This window comes from Achroia grisella, unplaced genomic scaffold, assembly GCF_030625045.1.
Source record: "Achroia grisella isolate CSIRO2021 unplaced genomic scaffold, CSIRO_AGI_Agris_v1 utg660, whole genome shotgun sequence".
Lineage (NCBI taxonomy): Eukaryota > Metazoa > Arthropoda > Insecta > Lepidoptera > Pyralidae > Achroia > Achroia grisella.
This window is the reverse complement of record NW_026712984.1, coordinates 2486835-2501953: the sequence shown is the minus strand read 5'-3', so window position 1 is coordinate 2501953 and position 15119 is coordinate 2486835. Positions and strand designations below refer to the sequence as shown.

Sequence of the window (15119 nt, the reverse complement as noted above, 5' to 3'; positions counted from 1 at the left end):
CTGTAAATAAAAAAAAACTAATTAAAATGACCTCCAGTGATGTGAAAAGACCTCCTCTAAATTCTACAGCTGACTTTTTTTTAATCTTACATTTATTTAGGGACTTGTCATAATATGATAAGGCCTTTACCAATTACTAATCTTATCTTCTACTATACAGCTGACTTATATGGTACTTCATTGTTATGTACAGTGAAGTGCCTCGCAAACGTTTTGTCCTGTACATTATATATCGTTATTACAAAATAAAGCTTGGTGGTAGAAGGGTATAAATTTATGGTTGTATGTATTGTTTTAAGCTGATTCATAAACGAATTAAACTGAATAAAATTGTAAAAATTATACAAAATATTTTTTTTCTAAAATTAAATAACATCTTATTGTCAGACCTACCGAAATATAGATATAAAATCTATTAAGATATAATTGAGAAGTATGGCAACTAAAATTGTCACATAATAATTTTATATACATATATAGAAGACTAGCTGTTCCGGCAAACGTTGTTTTGCCTTAAAATAAAATAAAAAATTAGGGGTAGACTTTAGGGGGATGAAAAATAGATGTTGGCCGATTCTCAGACCTACTCAATACGCTCACAAAATTTCATGAAAATCGGTCAAGCCGTTTCGGAGGAGTATGGGAACGAAAACTGTGACACGAGAATTTTATATATAAGATATACCGCCACAACTATTATCATATTTAGAGGCATATTTGGAGTTATTATCAATTGTAATGATGAACGTAATTCGACGTTCCCACTTTTCGCGGGATATACTTCTATCCAACGTGATAATTAACGATTCCACTATAAATTGCCACACAAGTTTTGTATGCTTCGATCAGATTTGAACACACGACCTTCTGGATGTAACACAGTATAATAAACCACTAGACCACGATACACCCATTAGGTATTCTACCCACCATAAAAAGATTCATCAAATGCAGATTATAAAAAAAATTTCATTAATGTATCCGCTATCAGTTAGAACCATCGTTAATTCCAGGCTTTAGTTCTTTGTGAGTTAGAAAACACTCACCGCTAGAGGCAGTGACCACGAAAACCCATTAGCGGATTACACCAACACGCAGTCCGGGTACAGCTAGACATAACACGTCGTTTAAATCTAGACTCAATCTAGAACCAGAATCCTCTTTTAATTTCCCAAAAACTTCTATACTTCCATAAATATGGAAGGGTGTCTGTCTGTTTGATTATTACTTTTTTATAACTAAGCGGTTAAACGGGTCTTAAATAAATTTAACGTGAAAATAGATTGTATCACGAAGATGGAGATAGGCTATTTTTTATCTCAAAAAATCAGACGATGTCACATGAAGTAGCTAGTTCAATATGATCGTGATATTTTTGTTTGTAAGTTAAGGTTTCAAGTACAAACGGATAGCGGAATTCAAATTTTCAAAGAATATGTCGTCAAATATGTATATATGGCCTAAAGAAAGATGAATAATATAGAGTGGTATTTAGAGAGGTGAAATAATTTCTTTATAATTTCGATGAGCTAAACTTTTATTTTACTTACATACTAGATAATAATATTTTTATTCATATTCATAATATTCTTGTAATGTATGTATTTCCAATTGGGAAATATAATATTTAATAGGACAATAAAGATAAATGATAATCCAAAACCAAATCTATTTTCTATTAGGTAGAACAATTAATGTAATACTTTCAAATATTCGATTCTTGTATGTAGTATGTAGTATATACACTTGAATCGAATATGTATATTAATTAATAGTTAATTTTAAACTTTCGTGTTTAATATAAATTATTTAAATTATTAACCGGGTCTTAACACGAATAATTTTATGGCAAATAAAGGTATTTACCTCTCTCGACGTTTCGAGTAGGTTGCACTAGCCCTGGTCACGAGCTGACTGGAGTAACAGCGATGTCAATGTAGAGAGAGGTAAATACCTTTATTTGCCATAAAATTATTCGAGTTAAGACCCGGTTAATAATTTAAATAATGTATATATTAATTAATCTTTACTTTATACCTATAATTAATCTTTTATTTATATATAGATAGTACTGTATACATCTGATAGGTATGTTTATATTTATCAAATTACTTAATTTAAGTCGTAACTTACACTAAAATCATCATATAATATGTATTTTTTATAAGTATGTAGTTACTATTTACGATGGTTTCGGAATGCAGTTGCAACTATGCATCATCTCGTTCAATAGGGATATGACCCAAATACCACCTCCTCAAGGGCAGTGGGGTGCCAGGACCTTTGTGTACCAATTGTTATCTACTGACGTCTATAATAAGTAGTAACAATTGGTTTTCTAATAAGCTTTTTTAGTAACTGGAACGACAAACAATCTGACGGTGACTTGATGGTAAGTGGTAACCGTCGTTTATATAATAACTAGCTTTTAACCGCGGCTTTGCTCGCATTGCATCCGTTGAATAAATGTCGGATATCATTACAATATAAATTAATCAATATGATGAATATACCAATAAATATATGATTTAGAACTTCATTACTGTCTACTAGGTAGAGCTGAAGTAGCAATATGTAAATATTTTTTTATTTTCTAAAAAAATATTTAATATATTTAAAGAAAAAGTATCCTATGTTTATTCTAATACCCCCAAGAACATGTGTACAAAATTTCATAATTATCGGTTCACTAGTTTTTGCATTAAAGTTTAACAAACATTCCCACTTTCACGTTTATAATATTAGTAACATATAACAGGAATCATAATTATTCGTCTCAAATAAAAATTAATCTTTAACTCCGAAGGAGCAGCTAGTCCACCCTCTCTCTGCTATTTTCTTATAGCCTATATTAGTAATTTAATATAATAGGAGATCGATGACGACGATAGCACTTAAGTTCTAAAATACTACTACTAACAATAAAAATTGACAATAACTTAACAAGATTATATAAACTAATCAAATTATATATAATACTAGCTTTTGCCTGCGTTAATTTATCCCCTTAGGGGTGGAATTTATCACAATCCTTTCTTACGGGATGCCTACGTCATAACATCTACCTGCATGCCAAAATTCAGCCCGATCCGTCCAGTGGTTTGGGCTCTGTGTTGATAGATCACTACGTCAGTCACCTTTGAGTTATATATGTTTAGATATACAACATTCCAAAAGACTAAGAGATTGTCTTTTTACTTTGTAATTTTAATTGCCACATCTTACAGAAACACATTTTACAAAGAAACTACTTTGTGGCTCGCTGAATATGGCCAGATATACGCATGCTTTGCTCAAAGTTTTTCTTTAGTTAAAAGAACTGGAGTTGTTTCATTTCCAAAGTGTGTAATTTTTATATATTGTATATTTTAGTCGTGAAGTTATGTTATTAATATAAGTATATGTTCAGCTTTCTTACGACACAGTTTGAAAACAGTATCAGCACGTAACATTGACATGTTTTTATACAAAAAGAAATTAACATATAAATTATACGGTATTGAAACGCACGTGTTCAAATAAAAACAAACGGGCCCTGTGCGTCAAATTATAGCTATTTATCTGATGTCTCAATATGTAATTGCCCTGAAAAATTATTTATTATTATATTATATCACACCTTAATAATAAACTGCATTAATTATAAAATTTTTAAAATCGAATACTCGTTTTGATATTAGTTCTAATTTCGAAAACTAGTAATAATTGAGAGAATATCATTTATTTATTATATAAAGCCTGCGATATCTTTTAAGAAATTAATTTTATTTATTAAACAGCAAACAGAGCGTCGTGTCCTAGTTCCTAGAGTTCGAATTTTACTAGTGTTTGAATTTATACATGCATATGCGTAATATACAATAATAATAATCCTTGAGTCCGTCAAGGTTACACATGCCATCTTGCTGTCACTCCCCTTCTGGAATAACAGTCGTGAAGGTTGTTATTTATTGCAATAATTTTATTGTTATATTATTCTATTTTAAAATAATAAAAATTTTCCAGTACAGAGGTTTAATTATTTTCAGTCCCATCAAAACGAAGTACCAGGCCACCATAAAAGCGTGGGGGCTATTATGATGTGTAATCAAACAAATTGTGTGTAGTTATCACTGGAAAGCAAGGGCTCGTACAGACAATATCAAGAAAATACAGTGAAGATATTATCTTTACCAATTATGCAATCTTAGTACTCGAGTATTTGTATAAAATATTTTAGTAATGATTTTTTTACTATCTGCATGCGGAGTAGATTAGATCTTGATTTTAAAGACTACCCATAACTCACGTAAGTTTAGGGTTTAATTAAATACAATAAATAATGTTAACAACTATATATTAAGTGTTATATGGTACTGAAATTGTCGCAGACACACTGATATGCTTATTTCTACTATGGACAAACTGATCTCATGTATCGTCATTGGGAAACCTGCTATTGCACTAATCCATCACTTCCATTTTTTAAAAGACTATTATTTCAGACTGACATATATTAAAAGTATATTTTTTAGAATGTCAATGTTAAGAAATATTATTAAAAGTTAAGGAATAAAAAAAGCCAGTACTAAATACTGTTTCAAAAGTATGAATAAAGGCGAAAATACAATATAAAACAAAATAGTATAAAGTAGATGAAAAAGTTTGATATTTCTTAAAATTACTGTATTCTTATAAAATAATAATTTTATATGTAATTTGCATACGAGAACAACCCTTTACATTTCAGCAATTACGAACTCGTAAAACATAAATTGGTTTTTTAACGATATCCTAATTACAAGCATTAAAACGGCGCCGCGTCGAGGTACCTATTACGTAAATATTTCTTGAAAGAAATATCTTTTTTATCATATATAACAGTCACATGGTATACTGTATACTAATATATGGATGGTTATTATTCTTATATACTTATACTAATATTATACAGGAGGCTATAGTTTATTTATTTTTAACGATTACACTCGAAAAGTACTTGAGCGACTTAAAAAAATTGTCATACGCAGGTAAAAAAAAAGTAATTCACTAAAAATTGTTATAAAAGTCAAAGTCTGTACTCGTTTTGTTCATTACTAATTTTCTCTAAAGATATGGGGTTCCTCAAGAAGTGTGTATTAAGGTTTCTTAAGCTTCAACAATGCATAGGTAACATGGTGTTTTTGGCGTTCATAGTTTATAGCAATCGTTTAGCAAATGAGCGATATACTATGTATATAATTATGATTACCACCATTGTATTATAAAAAATAGTCCAGTAGACTAATTGTAATACCTCTTGCCCTGTAATTTCACTGTCTTATTTCATTGTTCAATAGAAACATAGCTTAAAAAGCAAGCTGGTTGGTGGCTGAAATAGTACAGATTGAGTTACTCGCGCAGACAACTTGTACAAAGCAATATCTCAGTGTGAACAACTACAGTGAAGGTATTATAATTAAACTTAAAAGAACTATTCAATAACTTCGATTCTTGATGATGTAGTCGAAAATCCGAGTAGTCTAACGGATTTTTTTTTATGGATGATAATGGAATGGTGCACTTGCCTGCGCTAACGGTATACGCTGGCGTGGCACCAGTGGAGGATGATAAGATGAGCATGAGGTCAGGTCAGTTAGCCCAGCGTGACATATTCGCCAAGAATTTATAATGATGGTTTCCAGGGAGAACCGCATGGAGGTCAACCTGACATGGTACATAGCAATGGGGTCAACAGTCCACATTACTAACAATTCCTAAACAACCTCTTCCCCCCTAGCCTAGCGGATTAGCACAACGCCTTACTACCGATAGTCGCGATTTTGATTCCCCAAACAGATAGTATTTAAGAGTATGATTGTTTTAATTGGTCTAAGTATTTTCTGTTATATACTTACAAAAAAAAGTAATTAAAATTTTGTATCAGTTATCTAGTATCCATAATATAAGTTCTATTTAACTTGGGACTAGATGGCTATATGTGAAGTGTCATCATCATCTGCTTCTTCCTTATCCCATTTATTTGGGGTCGGCGTAATATGTTTTTCGCTTCCATTCATCCCTGTTCGCAGTCATCGCGTTATTTACTTCCTTTCTTACCATATCATCTTTCACACAGTCCATCCATCTCTTTTTCGGCCTTCCTCTGCCCTTATAACCATCCACATTCATATGTAACACCTTTCTTAAAATATTATCCTCGTTCCTACGCATTACATGTCCATACCAATGTGTGAAGTGTCCAGGTCTAAAATTATTTTTATAAATCTAAAGTAAAATAGAAGAGTTTTACTTCATTGCTAACAGTACTAGACTACTATTCAATAACTTAGCTGACATTATACATTTTCATTTAAAGTCAGTACCTACTGCCCGCCTGCATATCGTACTTAGTTGAATCTGTGCCAACAAGCACTAACCTTGTTATTTAAATTTATAAAGAAACTACCAGATGTCAACGACGTGGTCTGCATACGATTGGTATTTGATTATATCTTTTTAAAATTTTGTTAATCTCTATACATTTTTTTTATTCACACTATAGATATTCATTAACATTTCTATAGTATTGTAAAACCGATCCTTTATATTGTAAAGATTTCCAAGCAGAAAGGCTTTATAACTCTTTGTCCAATAGTTTAAAGACAATACATAATTGGCTTTAGCTTTTAAAGGGCAGGTTGCGTTCTTTTCTGTTGGAGCAGTCTTTTTACAGTGTTGATGAATTTCTTATCAGCAAAATTGTATAATTTCAAACACAATATCAATTTTTACTGAATAAACAAATGAAAAATGAAATTAAATATGCAGGACCGTTTCATCCTTTTAGTCGTGAACGATGACAAACGTACAGATAGGCAGAGAGGCAGACTTTCGCATTTATAATATAGTATGGATACAGTCACTTGCGCTAGTGAAATGGTCAAGTGAGGTAAATTATATTCATGTACAATACAGCGGGTCTTTAACCCGTCGCGGCGCGTGCGGTACATTCGAATAAGTTATTTGAATTTAGAAGGCCTGGGTGCATGCAGCCGCCCACAGACTGCGCACTGCATGTCGATTTAACAGGGCCTGCACTTTCTTAAATGTTTATATTTTACTAGCTACTCGCCCTGGCTTCTATTCTATTCGGTAACATGTTTTAAATACTAACTAACTTAACTTTTAAATTATACATTTAAAAACAGTATGTCAATGTGTAATTCAAGGTCATAAATATATTAAATTAAAACGAATTTATTTTTACTTTTTACGTTGTAATCTAAAAAAAATAAAACACCTAACACTCCATCTGTGTTATGTCATGTACTTACAAATAAATAAAATGGTACGAAAAAGGTGTCATAATAATTTGATAACTTAAATACGTTTAATGTCGTTTGACATTAGATTATTAATTATTAGTATATTTTGAATTGTGAACAAACATGTATGTATAATGTATGTGTAACAAAATGAATACAAGATGATATATGACTTTCCAGAAATACGTATACCTCAGAAGAAAAAAAGAATATCTGTTCAAAACTGCTTAAATTTTAAATTTGGAATAAAACTTATTTATCACACGTGTCAACCCTAGGATTGTCTGTCTGTATCCTCTAGGACACGCTCGTAACTCTCATTCCTTTATCTACTGTAACATTGTTACTCTAGGTGTAAATATATCAAGCTGAAACTAAAGGTGTGTATACATTATGTAAACGGGTTATTTATTGTGATAATATTATTTATATATATAATTGCCTATGCGTCTGTTGTAGAATATTTATGGCGTGATGGTTCGTGAACAGCTCTTTTCGTGACTGTATAAACCGATACAAGAGCGGCATGGCCTACCAATTTTATTTATAGGTTCCCGATATTTCGACGCTGTCACATTAACCCTGGTCACTCAATATCGGATACATAGACTAATATTATTAAAGCACAAGAGTTTGTTTTATTGGTTGAATATTTTAATCTCAAGAACAAGAAAAAAATCGTAACAAGTATAAAACAATGTTAAAGGTGTTTCACTATCCACTAGCAAAAAATTCAGGCGCAATATGGTACATTAAGTCAAGATTTTTTAGCTAGAGTCTAACTCATAAATTTTGAGACTCAATCGGACTATTAAACCTAAGTCAAGCTGCTCTAAAATATCTTATCCAGATTAATATAGTAAATTATAATCGTAGCCTATATACATAAACGGCAACACTTTATCATGTGATACTTGTGGTAAGGCTCATGCATTGCTATCACAGAGAACTAAGATGTTACCATGCCTCCAGAACCTGTAATTTCACTGCCATATCTCAACTGAAACTCAGCTTAAACAGTAAGCGGTTTGCCAGAAACAGATATGATAGATGTGCTTAACAGATGACTTTTACAAAGTCTACATACATAAAGTTTGGAATTAAACGTCCTTGATACCCGTCCTTTATTCATTATTCAAGGCATTTGAATAATACGTTGAATAATAGATTAAAAGCAACCAAGGACGTGGGTGTTGTTAGCAATACGACGTAAAGTCGATTGATACATTATTTAATAGGTTCAACGTTGTAAAGTCACCACTTTTCACTTTCTCATAGTTAATTACGCTCCCTTGTTTGACAGGTATAAAAAAATCGCTTCTATTAGTTCGATTAGTCGAGCAAACAAGATGACGGTATACTTATGTGTACATTATACAAATTACTATAATATTCGTGCACTTATTCTATGAATAAGTGCACGAATATTATAGTAGATGTCACGTAAGTATAGTAATACTAGCTGAACAGAGTATTTCCCCGAATTTGCAACCATTTTCATTGGAGGTCCGCTCCTATTGGTCATAGCGTGATGTTATATTGCCTCTCTGGGTAAATGAGTTATCTATTACATCGGTCGTTTAAAAGAATTTTATAATACAAGAATTTTCAAAATAGAAAGATTACTAATGGAGATTATCCCGAACGTTCAAACCTTACTTATTAATATGGAAGTATAGAAACATATAGACTAAATTGCTAGGACGTGGGAATAAATATTTAAAAGTAAACTACAGCACAACGAATATCCTAAAGTTTTGGTTATAACTTTGAAAAAGTGTATTAATTTACATAAAAATAAATAAAATATTTTAATTATTCATTTTCTTTATAGTACTTAAAACAAATTCAAAATTCGAAACATATGACAAGTAAAACGTCCGAAAAAGTAAATAAACTAAAAATAGCAGTACTAAATAAAAATATCCATACGTATATATGTATATATAGAACAACAACTCAAGAACGGTTGGACCGATTTTAATGATTTCTGATTTGTTGGACCTGTCCCTGCCCCGAAAAGCAGAATAACTATTAAAATATCTTAATACTGTTCAGAATGAAAGTTGTTTTGAAATACGTAATAACACTCGAATCGAAGTGTCAACAATAAAATCAATCAGTGTCAAATTGATTGGACTTGATCAATTCAGATTGTTCCAAATCAGTCAGTCAATCAGACATCCTGTCAGTATTTACATCGCAGCATTCATTGACGTAGGCAATACGAACTAAGCTGGAACAACTAGTAGTTGCATAAAAGAAAGGTTTTATTAGAAATGGAAAATGGCTGAAACTCGCTAACAACATCGAAAAGCTTTTTATTTAATTTCGTTTTCCAAGACGACGCGACGCAGACATCTCAAAACTTTCCCCGTTAACAATTCATATTAAGATTGTAAAGGGATTGTTTGAAAGCGTAGTTAATTTTAAATACCTACAAAGGGTCTAATTTACAGATACGTGTTAAGTGGTGAAGGTATAGTTACACCTTTTTTTATGTTATTGCAAATTGGAGAAATTGTACGTTAATTATATTTATATTCTTATGCATATAGAAGTATATGTGTAAAAAGACATTAAAATTACAATATTGATAAGCCATCGAAAATTGCCTTTATTCGTGTAAATATCCAATTCATTAGTTTAAAATAAATATTTTCGATCTATTTTTGAAGTATGTATATTAAAAGTATTACATATATATTTGTTTTTTTTTTCAAACAATATAGTTTGAAAAAGGTGATGAAATGAAAGGTAATATAAACAATCCGAGCAACGGCGCAGTTTAAGCTAGTAGGTGCGTAATATAAATAAATCAATGTGGATTTGTTTTTGTGGCATATATTGTACTTGTCACAAATTAACATTGGTCTAAAACGTTTATTGTACGTTTGAATGTCAAGAGATAATTATGCAGTGAGAGTGCAAATGACAGAGAAACTAAGCAAATACGCGGCACATTTCTAGTACGTAGCAATATTGACGTCGAAAACCGTAATACATGTAGTAAAAGTTATAAAGATTTCCAGGCTAAATGTTGTTGTTAATTTTTTTTATGTAATCGCAATAAGATAACTGTGCCTATATACATGCACAGCGCAACGGATATCACGTTATCATGTCATTGAGATGTGAGTTTGAAAAACTATTATAACAACAATATTGCATTTTAATAAAGAAATATTTTCCGAAAAAAGTTTACTAGCTCTGTCGTATTTTATTAGTTCCATGTAGATATTTATGGAAATATGTTCTGTGGAACGTTTAATATGTAGGGCGAACGGTACATTAATAGTTGGCTCGGCTGCACATAGATTTCCTTGTCTATTGTACAGTTTATTATAAACTAGCTAATACCTGCGACTTCGTTTACTTTTTTTGACATAGAAAATATCCTATAGTGTAGTAGGGCTGGATGGATACGGCGCGGCGGTCTTGTTACTTGCGTCCTCGCGTATGTCCCTGGGAAAAACCTGAAAATCATGAGTTTGCTGCTCGAGCAAACAATACATTGAGGTGCTGCCTTTTTTTGCATATGGGCGATTTGGATGGACACACACATTACGTTATTCATATATTGTTTGTACCTATATTCCATATTGTTAACTGAGTTGTGTGTATTTATTTTGTACCTTTATTTTTATTTTACTGTACCTTTTGTGTTTGTTCTTTTATGCAAAATAAAGCAATATCTATCTATCTATATATAGTATCTACCCTCAAAAATAATCTCCACGTCAACTTTCATTAAGATCTGTCTTCATTTAAACGATAACGTAAAATGATACTCTATGTTCTACTGATACCCTCTATTTTCCTGTAAAATTTAATTAGGATACATTCGGCCAACAGAACAATCGTAAAAATGTAAGAGACAGACAGACATACTTATGCATTTATAATGTTAGTATGCATTGTTTGGTTGGCGATCAATTAGAAAGATAGTAGACAAAAGATTTCTACCCAAAGGCAATAATAGAAAATACCAGAGATTATTAACATTCAAAACCGCGATTAGAACAATAATCTGAAAGGAGATACGAGGGGGGGGAGGGGGGGGTTGTTAGGTGAAGTGGGACAGATAGAAAGGGGGAAGTTGTTAGTGGAGGGGGGAAATTTACAGTAATGGGAATTGTTAGCCGCACTGGTAAAAATTCGTGAATGGAATTCCCTATGAATACTATTATGGTTATTACCAACTAAATTTGTTACTCAGACTTTTTTTTTCGGACTACTGTAATGCTGTTGGCCGCAGCTGGCCTTTACAGCTTCACCGGACGTTAGGGGGCGAGTGCAGATGGCACTCCAAACCCGCGGAAGGACTTATGGAGCGGCTGAAGGCCAAGTCCTGCCTGACGGATACGACTTTAGTCTGAGGGCACCACTAGGGGTTCGAACCTCGGCTCAGGCCGTCGTAATATCAATCCTCGTTTGAATTGAACGGGGGATCGATCGGAGGGGAGTTACTCAGCCAATAACTTGAGCTCATGCTTATTTTATCAGCGTGCATCATCCTTTAAAAAATGTACAACTCTACTTAGTTTTAGCGCTCGATGACGGTTGTATATAAATGATAATATTAATGAAATTTGTATAGAGTAATCCGTATAATAAATTGTGAAACTAATTAGATACATCATTATTATCTTCTCATCTTAAATGACATTCAATTTTCATGAGCCGGGTATGTTTGCTAGCCTGTGGGAGAGCAAACAATCCATTAATCTCCTTACGACATATTGATCAATATACCTACATGTAATTAATTTATTCTTCAAAAATATTGCCTCATAAAACAAACAAGTGAAGCTCGTTAAAATACAGCTCATGTTAGTAATGAAAATCATGGATTCATGGGTGCAAGAATTTATGAAATAAATAAATTGTTTTTTTAGTTAGTTTAATTTATTATAATAAAAAAAAACAGGTTTTCGTTTAAGATATGACGATATATAAGATTGATGACGTGATGATTCACAATAATATTTACATATTTATATAAAATTTGTGTTTTGTATACAAAGCATTGTGTTTTCAAACAATGTTGTATATAGCTTGCAGTGGTGCTTGTATAGCGATCTAGAGGATTTGTCCGGGTGTTTTCTATGTGTGCTATGTATATTTATTTTTTAAACATTTTATGATAAACTTGTCCCATTGGCCATAATTTCAGCGGGCGATGTGATGCAAGATATTTATGGCTACCTTCATTGTTTTATTTTTCTGGTAATAATATAGCCTATGAGATATTGTAATGGTGAAATTAATTATAAAATCGGCACACGGTACGGTTTTTGAGTATATTAATTGCAAATATAATAAAATACAAATATACAAATTTTTTTTTTTTACTAAAACACTCATTTAAATATTTATACGAGTTGTTTAATACTCACAGTACAAGCACTGCGTAGTTTGGGATTAGCAGACGCTGTGTGAATTGTCCAGGGTTATACTTAACATTGTTATTATTACTACAGTTGTAATATATACAAGACTGATATCGTTCAAAACTTGGAGAGTGAAAATATAGACACCGAAATAAGACACATTAAACGACCACAAGACGAACGTTTATTCCATATCTGATCTGAGGAATTAATTATACGTAATTAATCATGATTATATCTCATTTTAAAGGAGGAAGTCTGGCGGAGAATCTATGTATCTGTTACGGTACCAAGAGCGTATATCCGTGAAATGATTGGATTCCTACGGGACCAGATTGAAATATTGATATTAATATTGTAATTGTGAAAGTGTGTCTGTCTGTCTGACTCTGCCTGTTTGTTACAATTAGTCGATTGATCAGATGTTACTGAATTAAGGAGTGTAGATATATCGTATAATAAGGACAGAAATTGGTTATTTATTATGTTAAAAAAACTGACGAAAAAGCGTGTAACAGTTGGTATGTCTATACGAATTTATATGTTAATTTCCATATAATTCATTCCATCAGTTACAAGCATTCATATGATGTTCATATAGATTTTGTTCTGAACCAATTTTTTTAGGAAGAAATTTCTATTACCTATGCTTTAAGACATTTAATTTGTTACAATAGTATTGTAAAGACGCCTGCTCTGATAGTATACGCTAATGGAGCACCAGTGAAGGATCATATGAAGCACGTAGTAACTCTACGTGCTTCATATGATCCTTCACTAGTTATGATGAATTCACCATGAACTAACTGCGATGGTATTGATAACTTAGTTGCTTATGAACGTCATTTTGTATTATAGAAAACCTGATACATTATTAGACTACATACATTGCTAGTAATGGACCAGTAGTACCTATTACACTATCAATTCCTTCCCCCATTTTTCTGTTTTTTTTTTATTCTTTATTGCACTTTAAAAGAGTGTACAAGAGGCGAGCTTAATTCCATATGGCATTCTCTACCAGCTAACCTTTGGGTAGAACTAGAAAGCGTTGTAGGGCAGTAATGGTGAATATCTGTTTTGTACTATAAGAGATATACCCACAATTAGAACCTTTCCTAAAACTGGTATAAAATAGAAACAAAAAGTATTGAAATAAAATGGACTATAAATTTTAACGATGTTCAAAGTAAGAGATAAATGCGGCTACTCGTTCAAATACAATGTTGTATGATAAACATTTACTGCGAAATTCCTATATCAAGAGAGATAATCGAGATTTCATGCTATAAAATAAGCTATAAACTTGTAAATTAAGATGTTTACATACGAAACAATTCAGTAAATGAGGTGTCATAAAAATCATATGCATTCATGCGTGGTCATTTAAAAACCTGTAAAACCTTCCATTTATACCCGCGATTTACCACACCGTCTTACTTCCACTTTATTGGTCGCAGGTTCAATTCCTCGCACGGTAGAAACATATATTATGTTTAGTTTTAATTATTTATGATATTTTGTTAAATTATTATTTGCACAATTTGACGCACTCAACACTTCCTATGCCACGCTCTATTTGGTTGCCTCGAAGATTTCTTGCAGAGATAAGTTTTCCTTTATTAACATTATTTCTAATTAACATACCAAAAAATGTATTTAAGTGAAATAGTAATAGTATGAGTAAGGTTATTTGAATAGGTCTGGGTATTTTCTATATATATATTATATATTTATTTACAAAAAAAAATGTCGGTGTCTATTTATATCTGTTATCTAGTACCCTACACAAAGTTTGCTTGGCTTGGCACAATATTGTCGTGTGAATTGTCCTGAGATGTGATGTAGCTAAAAATCATCTCAACTAAAACGGTGTCAAATAAAATTTCGCATTATAAACGGTCCAATCGTTTAAGAGCTAACGTTAAACTTCAAACTCCGCTCTATTTGCGTCAAGCTTTTCCAAATCAATCGAAGTACCCAAAGTAAGTTCAGTTTCGTTTAAGACTAGAGGGCGTTGTGTTGTATATTAATTTTGTTTCTTTAATTTTATAATACATTCACTTATCTTTTCATTGAATCACTCGTTACATATAGCAATTTTCATGAATATAGCAATCCACGGAAGAAGCTATTAAATAGAAACCTATAAAATATGGGAAGATACGACCACATAGTGAAACTACAGTGAAGTGGCATCAATATACGAGAGTATAATACTGGAGAGATGTTAGAAAGTGCTCATAACTTCTATTTATGTACTAGCTCCAATTAATAACATCCTGATATTATAAATTGACCATCGTTTAGGGCGACCGCAAACTTGCGATAGGTCGTATTACGACTTTCGAATTCATGAGTTTTCTATTATTCATCATTTTTATTAGCGACTTAATATAGAAAGCTAGACAAGGCTAGCGACTTCATATGCCTTTTTGAA

The 15119-nt window shown here is 31.9% G+C and overlaps 1 protein-coding gene across 1 annotated transcript in view; it reads right to left on the bottom strand.

The window, feature by feature from the left end:
• LOC131849560 (agrin) overlaps positions 1-15119 on the bottom strand; it is a 58768-nt gene that overhangs the window by 9809 nt on the left and 33840 nt on the right. The gene's annotated exons all lie outside the window — the stretch shown is intronic.